Here is a 15094-nt window from a genome sequence, read left to right on the forward strand (position 1 = left end):
CAAGAGACCCGCGTCGCGACTCGAGAGGAGAGCGGAGTCCTTGGCTTCCCCTCGAGACGAGGCCTGACTCCCCGGGGGAGCCTGGAATGCAACCCCGAGATCCCTGCCTTCCCTGGAGAGGAATATTAGGTCCCGGACACACGCCTAGGTGAGGTCTCTTCGGCCCTGCAGTGACTCGAGCGCAACCCCCAGCTTTCCCTCGCAACCCGAGGGGAAGATTGGGCTTCCCAGGGCCAACCCAAGGGGAAGGCTGAGATCCCCGTCGTAACTCGAGAATCCCGCCGCAACTCGAGAAAAACCACGTGGTTCCCACCTCTTGGCAAGATGAGGCCCTTGCCCGCGACGGCGTCTCAAGGGAAGTCCCCTGTTCCGCCCTGAACGGCGAAACGGTCCCTGACAGCCTTCCTGCGACCCCCAAGAGTCCCCCGACACGCCGGGTTCCCCCGAGGGGAACACCGAGGGTCCCGGCACCGCTTCCTCTGAGCCCCTTCTCCCCTCCTGATCGCGACAGGAGAGGCGATTCCCCTGCGTGGTCTGGAAGGGGTTCCCGGCCTTCCCGGCGCACCTCAGGATGAGGCCGGTCTCACGAGGTAATTCGAGACGAGCCACGTGGGTGGGGCCACATGCCGAACGCCCCCGATTCCCCGGTCCGCCCTTGAGAAGGACCCGAGGCCCGGACCCCTCTTCGAAGGCAACCCTGTGGGTGAAGGCACAACACGAAGGGGCACTGCCACCCCCGTGCATCGTCCGCAAAGACCCGCGGGTTCCACACACAGCTCGACGAGGGGCCTGAGACCCCCCGAGCAACTCGAGAGGCCAGCGGGGTTCCCTTCCTCAGACAAGACGAGGCCTGACTCTCCTGTCCCAACTCTGCAGGGACCCTGCGGTCGGAGTCCGAAACGGAGAGGAAGCCTGAGGTTCCTGCCTCCCCTCGAGGTGAGGCCCTCTTCCGTTGCGCCAGACCCAGCGGAGTCCCGAGGGGCCCCGCCACCTGCACAGGATCCCTCGCCTCTCAGAGGCACCCTGGGAAGTTCCCTAAGGTCCCCGGCAGAAGGCGAGGGAAACGAGGGTTTGCCGCCGCCCCCCGACAAAGACCTCGAGAGTCCTTCTTCAACGCGTCTCGAGGCCCTAGTCCCCTCCCGTGACTCGAGAGCCAGGACGCGCTCCCCCTCGCCACGCGCATGGAGACCTGACTTCCCTGGCGCCGCACGAGAGGCTCCCTGAGATCCTAGTCGCGCCTCGGGAGAAAACCCCCACGGGCGCCGCAGCTCGAGGAAACCCCTGAGACGCCCCCGTCCTCGCGAGCTGAGGGCCTTCTTTTCCTGCATGGCCTGGAGAGCAATCCCGGGTCCTCTCTCCAAACGGAAGAGGAGGCTGGACTCCCTTGAGGCCGCTCAGGGGGCTCCAAGAGACCCGCGTCGCGACTCGAGAGGAGAGCGGAGTCCTTGGCTTCCCCTCGAGACGAGGCCTGACTCCCCGGGGGAGCCTGGAATGCAACCCCGAGATCCCTGCCTTCCCTGGAGAGGAATATTAGGTCCCGGACACACGCCTAGGTGAGGTCTCTTCGGCCCTGCAGTGACTCGAGCGCAACCCCCAGCTTTCCCTCGCAACCCGAGGGGAAGATTGGGCTTCCCAGGGCCAACCCAAGGGGAAGGCTGAGATGCCCGTCGTAACTCGAGAATCCCGCCGCAACTCGAGAAAAACCACGTGGTTCCCACCTCTTGGCAAGATGAGGCCCTTGCCCGCGACGGCGTCTCAAGGGAAGTCCCCTGTTCCGCCCTGAACAGCGAAACGGTCCCTGACAGCCTTCCTGCGACCCCCAAGAGTCCCCCGACACGCCGGGTTCCCCCGAGGGGAACACCGAGGGTCCCGGCACCGCTTCCTCTGAGCCCCTTCTCCCCTCCTGATCGCGACAGGAGAGGCGATTCCCCTGCGTGGTCTGGAAGGGGTTCCCGGCCTTCCCGGCGCACCTCAGGATGAGGCCGGTCTCACGAGGTAATTCGAGACGAGCCACGTGGGTGGGGCCACATGCCGAACGCCCCCGATTCCCCGGTCCGCCCTTGAGAAGGACCCGAGGCCCGGACCCCTCTTCGAAGGCAACCCTGTGGGTGAAGGCACAACACGAAGGGGCACTGCCACCCCCGTGCATCGTCCGCAAAGACCCGCGGGTTCCACACACAGCTCGACGAGGGGCCTGAGAGCCCCTGAGCAACTCGAGAGGCCAGCGGGGTTCCCTTCCTCAGACAAGACGAGGCCTGACTCTCCTGTCCCAACTCTGCAGGGACCCTGCGGTCGGAGTCCGAAACGGAGAGGAAGCCTGAGGTTCCTGCCTCCCCTCGAGGTGAGGCCCTCTTCCGTTGCGCCAGACCCAGCGGAGTCCCGAGGGGCCCCGCCACCTGCACAGGATCCCTCGCCTCTCAGAGGCACCCTGGGAAGTTCCCTAAGGTCCCCGGCAGAAGGCGAGGGAAACGAGGGTTTGCCGCCGCCCCCCGACAAAGACCTCGAGAGTCCTTCTTCAACGCGTCTCGAGGCCCTAGTCCCCTCCCGTGACTCGAGAGCCAGGACGCGCTCCCCCTCGCCACGCGCATGGAGACCTGACTTCCCTGGCGCCGCACGAGAGGCTCCCTGAGATCCTAGTCGCGCCTCGGGAGAAAACCCCCACGGGCGCCGCAGCTCGAGGAAACCCCTGAGACGCCCCCGTCCTCGCGAGCTGAGGGCCTTCTTTTCCTGCATGGCCTGGAGAGCAATCCCGGGTCCTCTCTCCAAACGGAAGAGGAGGCTGGACTCCCTTGAGGCCGCTCAGGGGGCTCCAAGAGACCCGCGTCGCGACTCGAGAGGAGAGCGGAGTCCTTGGCTTCCTCTCGAGACGAGGCCTGACTCCCCGGGGGAGCCTGGAATGCAACCCCGAGATCCCTGCCTTCCCTGGAGAGGAATATTAGGTCCCGGACACACGCCTAAGTGAGGTCTCTTCGGCCCTGCAGTGACTCGAGCGCAACCCCCAGCTTTCCCTCGCAACCCGAGGGGAAGATTGGGCTTCCCAGGGCCAACCCAAGGGGAAGGCTGAGATCCCCGTCGTAACTCGAGAATCCCGCCGCAACTCGAGAAAAACCACGTGGTTCCCACCTCTTGGCAAGATGAGGCCCTTGCCCGCGACGACGTCTCAAGGGAAGTCCCCTGTTCCGCCCTGAAGGGCGAAACGGTCCCTGACAGCCTTCCTGCGACCCCCAAGAGTCCCCCGACACGCCGGGTTCCCCCGAGGGGAACACCGAGGGTCCCGGCACCGCTTCCTCTGAGCCCCTTCTCCCCTCCTGATGGCGACAGGAGAGGCGATTCCCCTGCGTGGTCTGGAAGGGGTTTCCGGCCTTCCCGGCGCACCTCAGGATGAGGCCGGTCTCACGAGGAAATTCGAGACGAGCCACGTGGGTGGGGCCACATGCCAAACGCCCCCGATTCCCCGGTCCGCCCTTGAGAAGGACCCGAGGCCCGGACCCCTCTTCGAAGGCAACCCTGTGGGTGAAGGCACAACACGAAGGGGCACTGCCACCCCCGTGCATCGTCCGCAAAGACCCGCGGGTTCCACACACAGCTCGACGAGGGGCCTGAGACCCCCCGAGCAACTCGAGAGGCCAGCGGGGTTCCCTTCCTCAGACAAGACGAGGCCTGACTCTCCTGTCCCAACTCTGCAGGGACCCTGCGGTCGGAGTCCGAAACGGAGAGGAAGCCTGAGGTTCCTGCCTCCCCTCGAGGTGAGGCCCTCTTCCGTTGCGCCAGACCCAGCGGAGTCCCGAGGGGCCCCGCCACCTGCACAGGATCCCTCGCCTCTCAGAGGCACCCTGGGAAGTTCCCTAAGGTCCCCGGCAGAAGGCGAGGGAAACGAGGGTTTGCCGCCGCCCCCCGACAAAGACCTCGAGAGTCCTTCTTCAACGCGTCTCGAGGCCCTAGTCCCCTCCCGTGACTCGAGAGCCAGGACGCGCTCCCCCTCGCCACGCGCATGGAGACCTGACTTCCCTGGCGCCGCACGAGAGGCTCCCTGAGATCCTAGTCGCGCCTCGGGAGAAAACCCCCACGGGCGCCGCAGCTCGAGGAAACCCCTGAGACGCCCCCGTCCTCGCGAGCTGAGGGCCTTCTTTTCCTGCATGGCCTGGAGAGCAATCCCGGGTCCTCTCTCCAAACGGAAGAGGAGGCTGGACTCCCTTGAGGCCGCTCAGGGGGCTCCAAGAGACCCGCGTCGCGACTCGAGAGGAGAGCGGAGTCCTTGGCTTCCTCTCGAGACGAGGCCTGACTCCCCGGGGGAGCCTGGAATGCAACCCCGAGATCCCTGCCTTCCCTGGAGAGGAATATTAGGTCCCGGACACACGCCTAGGTGAGGTCTCTTCGGCCCTGCAGTGACTCGAGCGCAACCCCCAGCTTTCCCTCGCAACCCGAGGGGAAGATTGGGCTTCCCAGGGCCAACCCAAGGGGAAGGCTGAGATGCCCGTCGTAACTCGAGAATCCCTCCGCAACTCGAGAAAAACCACGTGGTTCCCACCTCTTGGCAAGATGAGGCCCTTGCCCGCGACGGCGTCTCAAGGGAAGTCCCCTGTTCCGCCCTGAAGGGCGAAACGGTCCCTGACAGCCTTCCTGCGACCCCCAAGAGTCCCCCGACACGCCGGGTTCCCCCGAGGGGAACACCGAGGGTCCCGGCACCGCTTCCTCTGAGCCCCTTCTCCCCTCCTGATCGCGACAGGAGAGGCGATTCCCCTGCGTGGTCTGGAAGGGGTTCCCGGCCTTCCCGGCGCACCTCAGGATGAGGCCGGTCTCACGAGGTAATTCGAGACGAGCCACGTGGGTGGGGCCACATGCCGAACGCCCCCGATTCCCCGGTCCGCCCTTGAGAAGGACCCGAGGCCCGGACCCCTCTTCGAAGGCAACCCTGTGGGTGAAGGCACAACACGAAGGGGCACTGCCACCCCCGTGCATCGTCCGCAAAGACCCGCGGGTTCCACACACAGCTCGACGAGGGGCCTGAGACCCCCCGAGCAACTCGAGAGGCCAGCGGGGTTCCCTTCCTCAGACAAGACGAGGCCTGACTCTCCTGTCCCAACTCTGCAGGGACCCTGCGGTCGGAGTCCGAAACGGAGAGGAAGCCTGAGGTTCCTGCCTCCCCTCGAGGTGAGGCCCTCTTCCGTTGCGCCAGACCCAGCGGAGTCCCGAGGGGCCCCGCCACCTGCACAGGATCCCTCGCCTCTCAGAGGCACCCTGGGAAGTTCCCTAAGGTCCCCGGCAGAAGGCGAGGGAAACGAGGGTTTGCCGCCGCCCCCCGACAAAGACCTCGAGAGTCCTTCTTCAACGCGTCTCGAGGCCCTAGTCCCCTCCCGTGACTCGAGAGCCAGGACGCGCTCCCCCTCGCCACGCGCATGGAGACCTGACTTCCCTGGCGCCGCACGAGAGGCTCCCTGAGATCCTAGTCGCGCCTCGGGAGAAAACCCCCACGGGCGCCGCAGCTCGAGGAAACCCCTGAGACGCCCCCGTCCTCGCGAGCTGAGGGCCTTCTTTTCCTTCATGGCCTGGAGAGCAATCCCGGGTCCTCTCTCCAAACGGAAGAGGAGGCTGGACTCCCTTGAGGCCGCTCAGGGGGCTCCAAGAGACCCGCGTCTCGACTCGAGAGGAGAGCGGAGTCCTTGGCTTCCTCTCGAGACGAGGCCTGACTCCCCGGGGGAGCCTGGAATGCAACCCCGAGATCCCTGCCTTCCCTGGAGAGGAATATTAGGTCCCGGACACACGCCTAGGTGAGGTCTCTTCGGCCTTGCAGTGACTCGAGCGCAACCCCCAGCTTTCCCTCGCAACCCGAGGGGAAGATTGGGCTTCCCAGGGCCAACCCAAGGGGAAGGCTGAGATCCCCGTCGTAACTCGAGAATCCCGCCGCAACTCGAGAAAAACCACGTGGTTCCCACCTCTTGGCAAGATGAGGCCCTTGCCTGCGACGGCGTCTCAAGGGAAGTCCCCTGTTCCGCCCTGAAGGGCGAAACGGTCCCTGACAGCCTTCCTGCGACCCCCAAGAGTCCCCCGACACGCCGGGTTCCCCCGAGGGGAACACCGAGGGTCCCGGCACCGCTTCCTCTGAGCCCCTTCTCCCCTCCTGATCGCGACAGGAGAGGCGATTCCCCTGCGTGGTCTGGAAGGGGTTCCCGGCCTTCCCGGCGCACCTCAGGATGAGGCCGGTCTCACGAGGAAATTCGAGACGAGCCACGTGGGTGGGGCCACATGCCAAACGCCCCCGATTCCCCGGTCCGCCCTTGAGAAGGACCCGAGGCCCGGACCCCTCTTCGAAGGCAACCCTGTGGGTGAAGGCACAACACGAAGGGGCACTGCCACCCCCGTGCATCGTCCGCAAAGACCCGCGGGTTCCACACACAGCTCGACGAGGGGCCTGAGACCCCCCGAGCAACTCGAGAGGCCAGCGGGGTTCCCTTCCTCAGACAAGACGAGGCCTGACTCTCCTGTCCCAACTCTGCAGGGACCCTGCGGTCGGAGTCCGAAACGGAGAGGAAGCCTGAGGTTCCTGCCTCCCCTCGAGGTGAGGCCCTCTTCCGTTGCGCCAGACCCAGCGGAGTCCCGAGGGGCCCCGGCACCTGCACAGGATCCCTCGCCTCTCAGAGGCACCCTGGGAAGTTCCCTAAGGTCCCCGGCAGAAGGCGAGGGAAACGAGGGTTTGCCGCCGCCCCCCGACAAAGACCTCGAGAGTCCTTCTTCAACGCGTCTCGAGGCCCTAGTCCCCTCCCGTGACTCGAGAGCCAGGACGCGCTCCCCCTCGCCACGCGCATGGAGACCTGACTTCCCTGGCGCCGCACGAGAGGCTCCCTGAGATCCTCGTCGTGCCTCGGGAGAAAACCCCCACGGGCGCCGCAGCTCGAGGAAACCCCTGAGACGCCCCCGTCCTCGCGAGCTGAGGGCCTTCTTTTCCTGCATGGCCTGGAGAGCAATCCCGGGTCCTCTCTCCAAACGGAAGAGGAGGCTGGACTCCCTTGAGGCCGCTCAGGGGGCTCCAAGAGACCCGCGTCGCGACTCGAGAGGAGAGCGGAGTCCTTGGCTTCCCCTCGAGACGAGGCCTGACTCCCCGGGGGAGCCTGGAATGCAACCCCGAGATCCCTGCCTTCCCTGGAGAGGAAAATTAGGTCCCGGACACACGCTTAGGTGAGGTCTCTTAGGCCCTGCAGTGACTCGAGCGCCACCCCCAGCTTTCCCTCGCAACCCGAGGGGAAGATTGGGCTTCCCAGGGCCAACCCAAGGGGAAGGCTGAGATCCCCGTCGTAAGTCGAGAATGCCGCCGCAACTCGAGAAAAACCACGTGGTTCCCACCGCTTGGCAAGATGAGGCCCTTGCCCGCGACGGCGTCTCAAGGGAAGTCCCCTGTTCCGCCCTGAAGGGCGAGACGGTCCCTGACAGCCTTCCTGCGACCCCCAAAAGTCCCCCGACACGCCGGGTTCCCCCGAGGGGAACACCGAGGGCCCCGGCACCGCTTCCTCTGAGCCCCTTCTCCCCTCCTGATCGCGACAGGAGAGGCGATTCCCCTGCGTGGTCTGGAAGGGGTTCCCGGCCTTCCCGGCGCACCTCAGGATGAGGCCGGTCTCACGAGGAAATTCGAGACGAGCCACGTGGGTGGGGCCACAGGCCGAACGCCCCCGATTCCCCGGTCCGCTCTTGAGAAGGACCCGAGGCCCGGACCCCTCTTCGAAGGCAACCCTGTGGGTGAAGGCACAACACGAAGGGGCACTGCCACCCCCGTGCATCGTCCGCAAAGACCCGCGGGTTCCACACACAGCTCGACGAGGGGCCTGAGACCCCCTGAGCAACTCGAGAGGCCAGCGGGGTTCCCTTCCTCAGACAAGACGAGGCCTGACTCTCCTGTCCCAACTCTGCAGGGACCCTGCGGTCGGAGTCCGAAACGCAGAGGAAGCCTGAGGTGCCTGCCTCCCCTCGAGGTGAGGCCCTCTTCCGTTGCGCCAGACCCAGCGGAGTCCCGAGGGGCCCCGCCACCTCCACAGGATCCCTCGCCTCTCAGAGGCACCCTGGGAAGTTCCCTAAGGTCCCCGGCAGAAGGCGAGGGACACGAGGGTTTCCCGCCGCCCCCCGACGAAGACCTCGAGAGTCCTTCTTCAACGCGTCTCGAGGCCCTAGTCCCCTCCCGTGACTCGAGAGCCAGGACGCGCTCCCCCTCGCCACGCGCATGGAGACCTGACTTCCCTGGCGCCGCACGAGAGGCTCCCTGAGATCCTCGTCGTGCCTCGGGAGAAAACCCCCACGGGCGCCGCAGCTCGAGGAAACCCCTGAGACGCCCCCGTCCTCGCGAGCTGAGGGCCTTCTTTTCCTGCATGGCCTGGAGAGCAATCCCGGGTCCTCTCTCCAAACGGAAGAGGAGGCTGGACTCCCTTGAGGCCGCTCAGGGGGCTCCAAGAGACCCGCGTCGCGACTCGAGAGGAGAGCGGAGTCCTTGGCTTCCCCTCGAGACGAGGCCTGACTCCCCGGGGGAGCCTGGAATGCAACCTCGAGATCCCTGCCTTCCCTGGAGAGGAAAATTAGGTCCCGGACACACGCTTAGGTGAGGTCTCTTAGGCCCTGCAGTGACTCGAGCGCCACCCCCAGCTTTCCCTCGCAACCCGAGGGGAAGATTGGGCTTCCCAGGGCCAACCCAAGGGGAAGGCTGAGATCCCCGTCGTAAGTCGAGAATGCCGCCGCAACTCGAGAAAAACCACGTGGTTCCCACCGCTTGGCAAGATGAGGCCCTTGCCCGCGACGGCGTCTCAAGGGAAGTCCCCTGTTCCGCCCTGAAGGGCGAGACGGTCCCTGACAGCCTTCCTGCGACCCCCAAAAGTCCCCCGACACGCCGGGTTCCCCCGAGGGGAACACCGAGGGTCCCGGCACCGCTTCCTCTGAGCCCCTTCTCCCCTCCTGATCGCGACAGGAGAGGCGATTCCCCTGCGTGGTCTGGAAGGGGTTCCCGGCCTTCCCGGCGCACCTCAGGATGAGGCCGGTCTCACGAGGAAATTCGAGACGAGCCACGTGGGTGGGGCCACAGGCCGAACGCCCCCGATTCCCCGGTCCGCTCTTGAGAAGGACCCGAGGCCCGGACCCCTCTTCGAAGGCAACCCTGTGGGTGAAGGCACAACACGAAGGGGCACTGCCACCCCCGTGCATCGTCCGCAAAGACCCGCGGGTTCCACACACAGCTCGACGAGGGGCCTGAGACCCCCTGAGCAACTCGAGAGGCCAGCGGGGTTCCCTTCCTCAGACAAGACGAGGCCTGACTCTCCTGTCCCAACTCTGCAGGGACCCTGCGGTCGGAGTCCGAAACGCAGAGGAAGCCTGAGGTGCCTGCCTCCCCTCGAGGTGAGGCCCTCTTCCGTTGCGCCAGACCCAGCGGAGTCCCGAGGGGCCCCGCCACCTCCACAGGATCCCTCGCCTCTCAGAGGCACCCTGGGAAGTTCCCTAAGGTCCCCGGCAGAAGGCGAGGGACACGAGGGTTTCCCGCCGCCCCCCGACAAAGACCTCGAGAGTCCTTCTTCAACGCGTCTCGAGGCCCTAGTCCCCTCCCGTGACTCGAGAGCCAGGACGCGCTCCCCCTCGCCACGCGCATGGAGACCTGACTTCCCTGGCGCCGCACGAGAGGCTCCCTGAGATCCTCGTCGTGCCTCGGGAGAAAACCCCCACGGGCGCCGCAGCTCGAGGAAACCCCTGAGACGCCCCCGTCCTCGCGAGCTGAGGGCCTTCTTTTCCTGCATGGCCTGGAGAGCAATCCCGGGTCCTCTCTCCAAACGGAAGAGGAGGCTGGACTCCCTTGAGGCCGCTCAGGGGGCTCCAAGAGACCCGCGTCGCGACTCGAGAGGAGAGCGGAGTCCTTGGCTTCCCCTCGAGACGAGGCCTGACTCCCCGGGGGAGCCTGGAATGCAACCCCGAGATCCCTGCCTTCCCTGGAGAGGAAAATTAGGTCCCGGACACACGCTTAGGTGAGGTCTCTTAGGCCCTGCAGTGACTCGAGCGCCACCCCCAGCTTTCCCTCGCAACCCGAGGGGAAGATTGGGCTTCCCAGGGCCAACCCAAGGGGAAGGCTGAGATCCCCGTCGTAAGTCGAGAATGCCGCCGCAACTCGAGAAAAACCACGTGGTTCCCACCGCTTGGCAAGATGAGGCCCTTGCCCGCGACGGCGTCTCAAGGGAAGTCCCCTGTTCCGCCCTGAAGGGCGAGACGGTCCCTGACAGCCTTCCTGCGACCCCCAAAAGTCCCCCGACACGCCGGGTTCCCCCGAGGGGAACACCGAGGGTCCCGGCACCGCTTCCTCTGAGCCCCTTCTCCCCTCCTGATCGCGACAGGAGAGGCGATTCCCCTGCGTGGTCTGGAAGGGGTTCCCGGCCTTCCCGGCGCACCTCAGGATGAGGCCGGTCTCACGAGGAAATTCGAGACGAGCCACGTGGGTGGGGCCACAGGCCGAACGCCCCCGATTCCCCGGTCCGCTCTTGAGAAGGACCCGAGGCCCGGACCCCTCTTCGAAGGCAACCCTGTGGGTGAAGGCACAACACGAAGGGGCACTGCCACCCCCGTGCATCGTCCGCAAAGGCCCGCGGGTTCCACACACAGCTCGACGAGGGGCCTGAGACCCCCTGAGCAACTCGAGAGGCCAGCGGGGTTCCCTTCCTCAGACAAGACGAGGCCTGACTCTCCTGTCCCAACTCTGCAGGGACCCTGCGGTCGGAGTCCGAAACGCAGAGGAAGCCTGAGGTGCCTGCCTCCCCTCGAGGTGAGGCCCTCTTCCGTTGCGCCAGACCCAGCGGAGTCCCGAGGGGCCCCGCCACCTCCACAGGATCCCTCGCCTCTTAGAGGCACCCTGGGAAGTTCCCTAAGGTCCCCGGCAGAAGGCGAGGGACACGAGGGTTTCCCGCCGCCCCCCGACAAAGACCTCGAGAGTCCTTCTTCAACGCGTCTCGAGGCCCTAGTCCCCTCCCGTGACTCGAGAGCCAGGACGCGCTCCCCCTCGCCACGCGCATGGAGACCTGACTTCCCTGGCGCCGCACGAGAGGCTCCCTGAGATCCTCGTCGTGCCTCGGGAGAAAACCCCCACGGGCGCCGCAGCTCGAGGAAACCCCTGAGACGCCCCCGTCCTCGCGAGCTGAGGGCCTTCTTTTCCTGCATGGCCTGGAGAGCAATCCCGGCTCCTCTCTCCAAACGGAAGAGGAGGCTGGACTCCCTTGAGGCCGCTCAGGGGGCTCCAAGAGACCCGCGTCGCGACTCGAGAGGAGAGCGGAGTCCTTGGCTTCCCCTCGAGACGAGGCCTGACTCCCCTGGGGAGCCTGGAATGCAACCTCGAGATCCCTGCCTTCCCTGGAGAGGAAAATTAGGTCCCGGACACACGCTTAGGTGAGGTCTCTTAGGCCCTGCAGTGACTCGAGCGCCACCCCCAGCTTTCCCTCTCCCTCGCAACCCGAGGGGAAGATTGGGCTTCCCAGGGCCAACCCAAGGGGAAGGCTGAGATCCCCGTCGTAACTCGAGAATGCCGCCGCAACTCGAGAAAAACCACGTGGTTCCCACCGCTTGGCAAGATGAGGCCCTTGCCCGCGACGGCGTCTCAAGGGAAGTCCCCTGTTCCGCCCTGAAGGGCGAGACGGTCCCTGACAGCCTTCCTGCGACCCCCAAAAGTCCCCCGACACGCCGGGTTCCCCCGAGGGGAACACCGAGGGTCCCGGCACCGCTTCCTCTGAGCCCCTTCTCCCCTCCTGATCGCGACAGGAGAGGCGATTCCCCTGCGTGGTCTGGAAGGGGTTCCCGGCCTTCCCGGCGCACCTCAGGATGAGGCCGGTCTCACGAGGAAATTCGAGACGAGCCACGTGGGTGGGGCCACAGGTCGAACGCCCCCGATTCCCCGGTCCGCTCTTGAGAAGGACCCGAGGCCCGGACCCCTCTTCGAAGGCAACCCTGTGGGTGAAGGCACAACACGAAGGGGCACTGCCACCCCCGTGCATCGTCCGCAAAGACTCGCGGGTTCCACACACAGCTCGACGAGGGGCCTGAGACCCCGTGAGCAACTCGAGAGGCCAGCGGGGTTCCCTTCCTCAGACAAGACGAGGCCTGACTCTCCTGTCCCAACTCTGCAGGGACCCTGCGGTCGGAGTCCGAAACGCAGAGGAAGCCTGAGGTTCCTGCCTCCCCTCGAGGTGAGGCCCTCTTCCGTTGCGCCAGACCCAGCGGAGTCCCGAGGGGCCCCGCCACCTCCACAGGATCCCTCGCCTCTCAGAGGCACCCTGGGAAGTTCCCTAAGGTCCCCGGCAGAAGGCGAGGGAAACGAGGGTTTCCCGCCGCCCCCCGACAAAGACCTCGAGAGTCCTTCTTCAACGCGTCTCGAGGCCCTAGTCCCCTCCCGTGACTCGAGAGCCAGGACGCGCTCCCCCTCGCCACGCGCATGGAGACCTGACTTCCCTGGCGCCGCACGAGAGGCTCCCTGAGATCCTCGTCGTGCCTCGGGAGAAAACCCCCACGGGCGCCGCAGCTCGAGGAAATCCCTGAGACGCCCCCGTCCTCGCGAGCTGAGGGCCTTCTTTTCCTGCATGGCCTGGAGAGCAATCCCGGGTCCTCTCTCCAAACGGAAGAGGAGGCTGGACTCCCTTGAGGCCGCTCAGGGGGCTCCAAGAGACCCGCGTCGCGACTCGAGAGGAGAGCGGAGTCCTTGGCTTCCCCTCGAGACGAGGCCTGACTCCCCGGGGGAGCCTGGAATGCAACCCCGAGATCCCTGCCTTCCCTGGAGAGGAAAATTAGGTCCCGGACACACGCTTAGGTGAGGTCTCTTAGGCCCTGCAGTGACTCGAGCGCCATCCCCAGCTTTCCCTCGCAACCCGAGGGGAAGATTGGGCTTCCCAGGGCCAACCCAAGGGGAAGGCTGAGATCCCCGTCGTAACTCGAGAATGCCGCCGCAACTCGAGAAAAACCACGTGGTTCCCACCGCTTGGCAAGATGAGGCCCTTGCCCGCGACGGCGTCTCAAGGGAAGTCCCCTGTTCCGCCCTGAAGGGCGAGATGGTCCCTGACAGCCTTCCTGCGACCCCCAAAAGTCCCCCGACACGCCGGGTTCCCCCGAGGGGAACACCGAGGGTCCCGGCACCGCTTCTTCTGAGCCCCTTCTCCCCTCCTGATCGCGACAGGAGAGGCGATTCCCCTGCGTGGTCTGGAAGGGGTTCCCGGCCTTCCCGGCGCACCTCAGGATGAGGCCGGTCTCACGAGGAAATTCGAGACGAGCCACGTGGGTGGGGCCACAGGCCGAACGCCCCCGATTCCCCGGTCCGCTCTTGAGAAGGACCCGAGGCCCGGACCCCTCTTCGAAGGCAACCCTGTGGGTGAAGGCACAACACGAAGGGGCACTGCCACCCCCGTGCATCGTCCGCAAAGGCCCGCGGGTTCCACACACAGCTCGACGAGGGGCCTGAGACCCCCTGAGCAACTCGAGAGGCCAGCGGGGTTCCCTTCCTCAGACAAGACGAGGCCTGACTCTCCTGTCCCAACTCTGCAGGGACCCTGCGGTCGGAGTCCGAAACGCAGAGGAAGCCTGAGGTGCCTGCCTCCCCTCGAGGTGAGGCCCTCTTCCGTTGCGCCAGACCCAGCGGAGTCCCGAGGGGCCCCGCCACCTCCACAGGATCCCTCGCCTCTTAGAGGCACCCTGGGAAGTTCCCTAAGGTCCCCGGCAGAAGGCGAGGGACACGAGGGTTTCCCGCCGCCCCCCGACAAAGACCTCGAGAGTCCTTCTTCAACGCGTCTCGAGGCCCTAGTCCCCTCCCGTGACTCGAGAGCCAGGACGCGCTCCCCCTCGCCACGCGCATGGAGACCTGACTTCCCTGGCGCCGCACGAGAGGCTCCCTGAGATCCTCGTCGTGCCTCGGGAGAAAACCCCCACGGGCGCCGCAGCTCGAGGAAACCCCTGAGACGCCCCCGTCCTCGCGAGCTGAGGGCCTTCTTTTCCTGCATGGCCTGGAGAGCAATCCCGGGTCCTCTCTCCAAACGGAAGAGGAGGATGGACTCCCTTGAGGCCGCTCAGGGGGCTCCAAGAGACCCGCGTCGCGACTCGAGAGGAGAGCGGAGTCCTTGGCTTCCCCTCGAGACGAGGCCTGACTCCCCGGGGGAGCCTGGAATGCAACCTCGAGATCCCTGCCTTCCCTGGAGAGGAAAATTAGGTCCCGGACACACGCTTAGGTGAGGTCTCTTAGGCCCTGCAGTGACTCGAGCGCCACCCCCAGCTTTCCCTCTCCCTCGCAACCCGAGGGGAAGATTGGGCTTCCCAGGGCCAACCCAAGGGGAAGGCTGAGATCCCCGTCGTAACTCGAGAATGCCGCCGCAACTCGAGAAAAACCACGTGGTTCCCACCGCTTGGCAAGATGAGGCCCTTGCCCGCGATGGCGTCTCAAGGGAAGTCCCCTGTTCCGCCCTGAAGGGCGAGACGGTCCCTGACAGCCTTCCTGCGACCCCCAAAAGTCCCCCGACACGCCGGGTTCCCCCGAGGGGAACACCGAGGGTCCCGGCACCGCTTCCTCTGAGCCCCTTCTCCCCTCCTGATCGCGACAGGAGAGGCGATTCCCCTGCGTGGTCTGGAAGGGGTTCCCGGCCTTCCCGGCGCACCTCAGGATGAGGCCGGTCTCACGAGGAAATTCGAGACGAGCCACGTGGGTGGGGCCACAGGCCGAACGCCCCCGATTCCCCGGTCCGCTCTTGAGAAGGACCCGAGGCCCGGACCCCTCTTCGAAGGCAACCCTGTGGGTGAAGGCACAACACGAAGGGGCACTGCCACCCCCGTGCATCGTCCGCAAAGACCCGCGGGTTCCACACACAGCTCGACGAGGGGCCTGAGACCCCCCGAGCAACTCGAGAGGCCAGCGGGGTTCCCTTCCTCAGACAAGACGAGGCCTGACTCTCCTGTCCCAACTCTGCAGGGACCCTGCGGTCGGAGTCCGAAACGCAGAGGAAGCCTGAGGTGCCTGCCTCCCCTCGAGGTGAGGCCCTCTTCCGTTGCGCCAGACCCAGCGGAGTCCCGAGGGGCCCCGCCACCTCCACAGGATCCCTCGCCTCTCAGAGGCACCCTGGGAAGT

Source organism: Bubalus kerabau, unplaced genomic scaffold (genome assembly GCF_029407905.1).
Source record: "Bubalus kerabau isolate K-KA32 ecotype Philippines breed swamp buffalo unplaced genomic scaffold, PCC_UOA_SB_1v2 scaffold_90, whole genome shotgun sequence".
NCBI classification, from domain to species: Eukaryota; Metazoa; Chordata; class Mammalia; order Artiodactyla; family Bovidae; genus Bubalus; species Bubalus kerabau.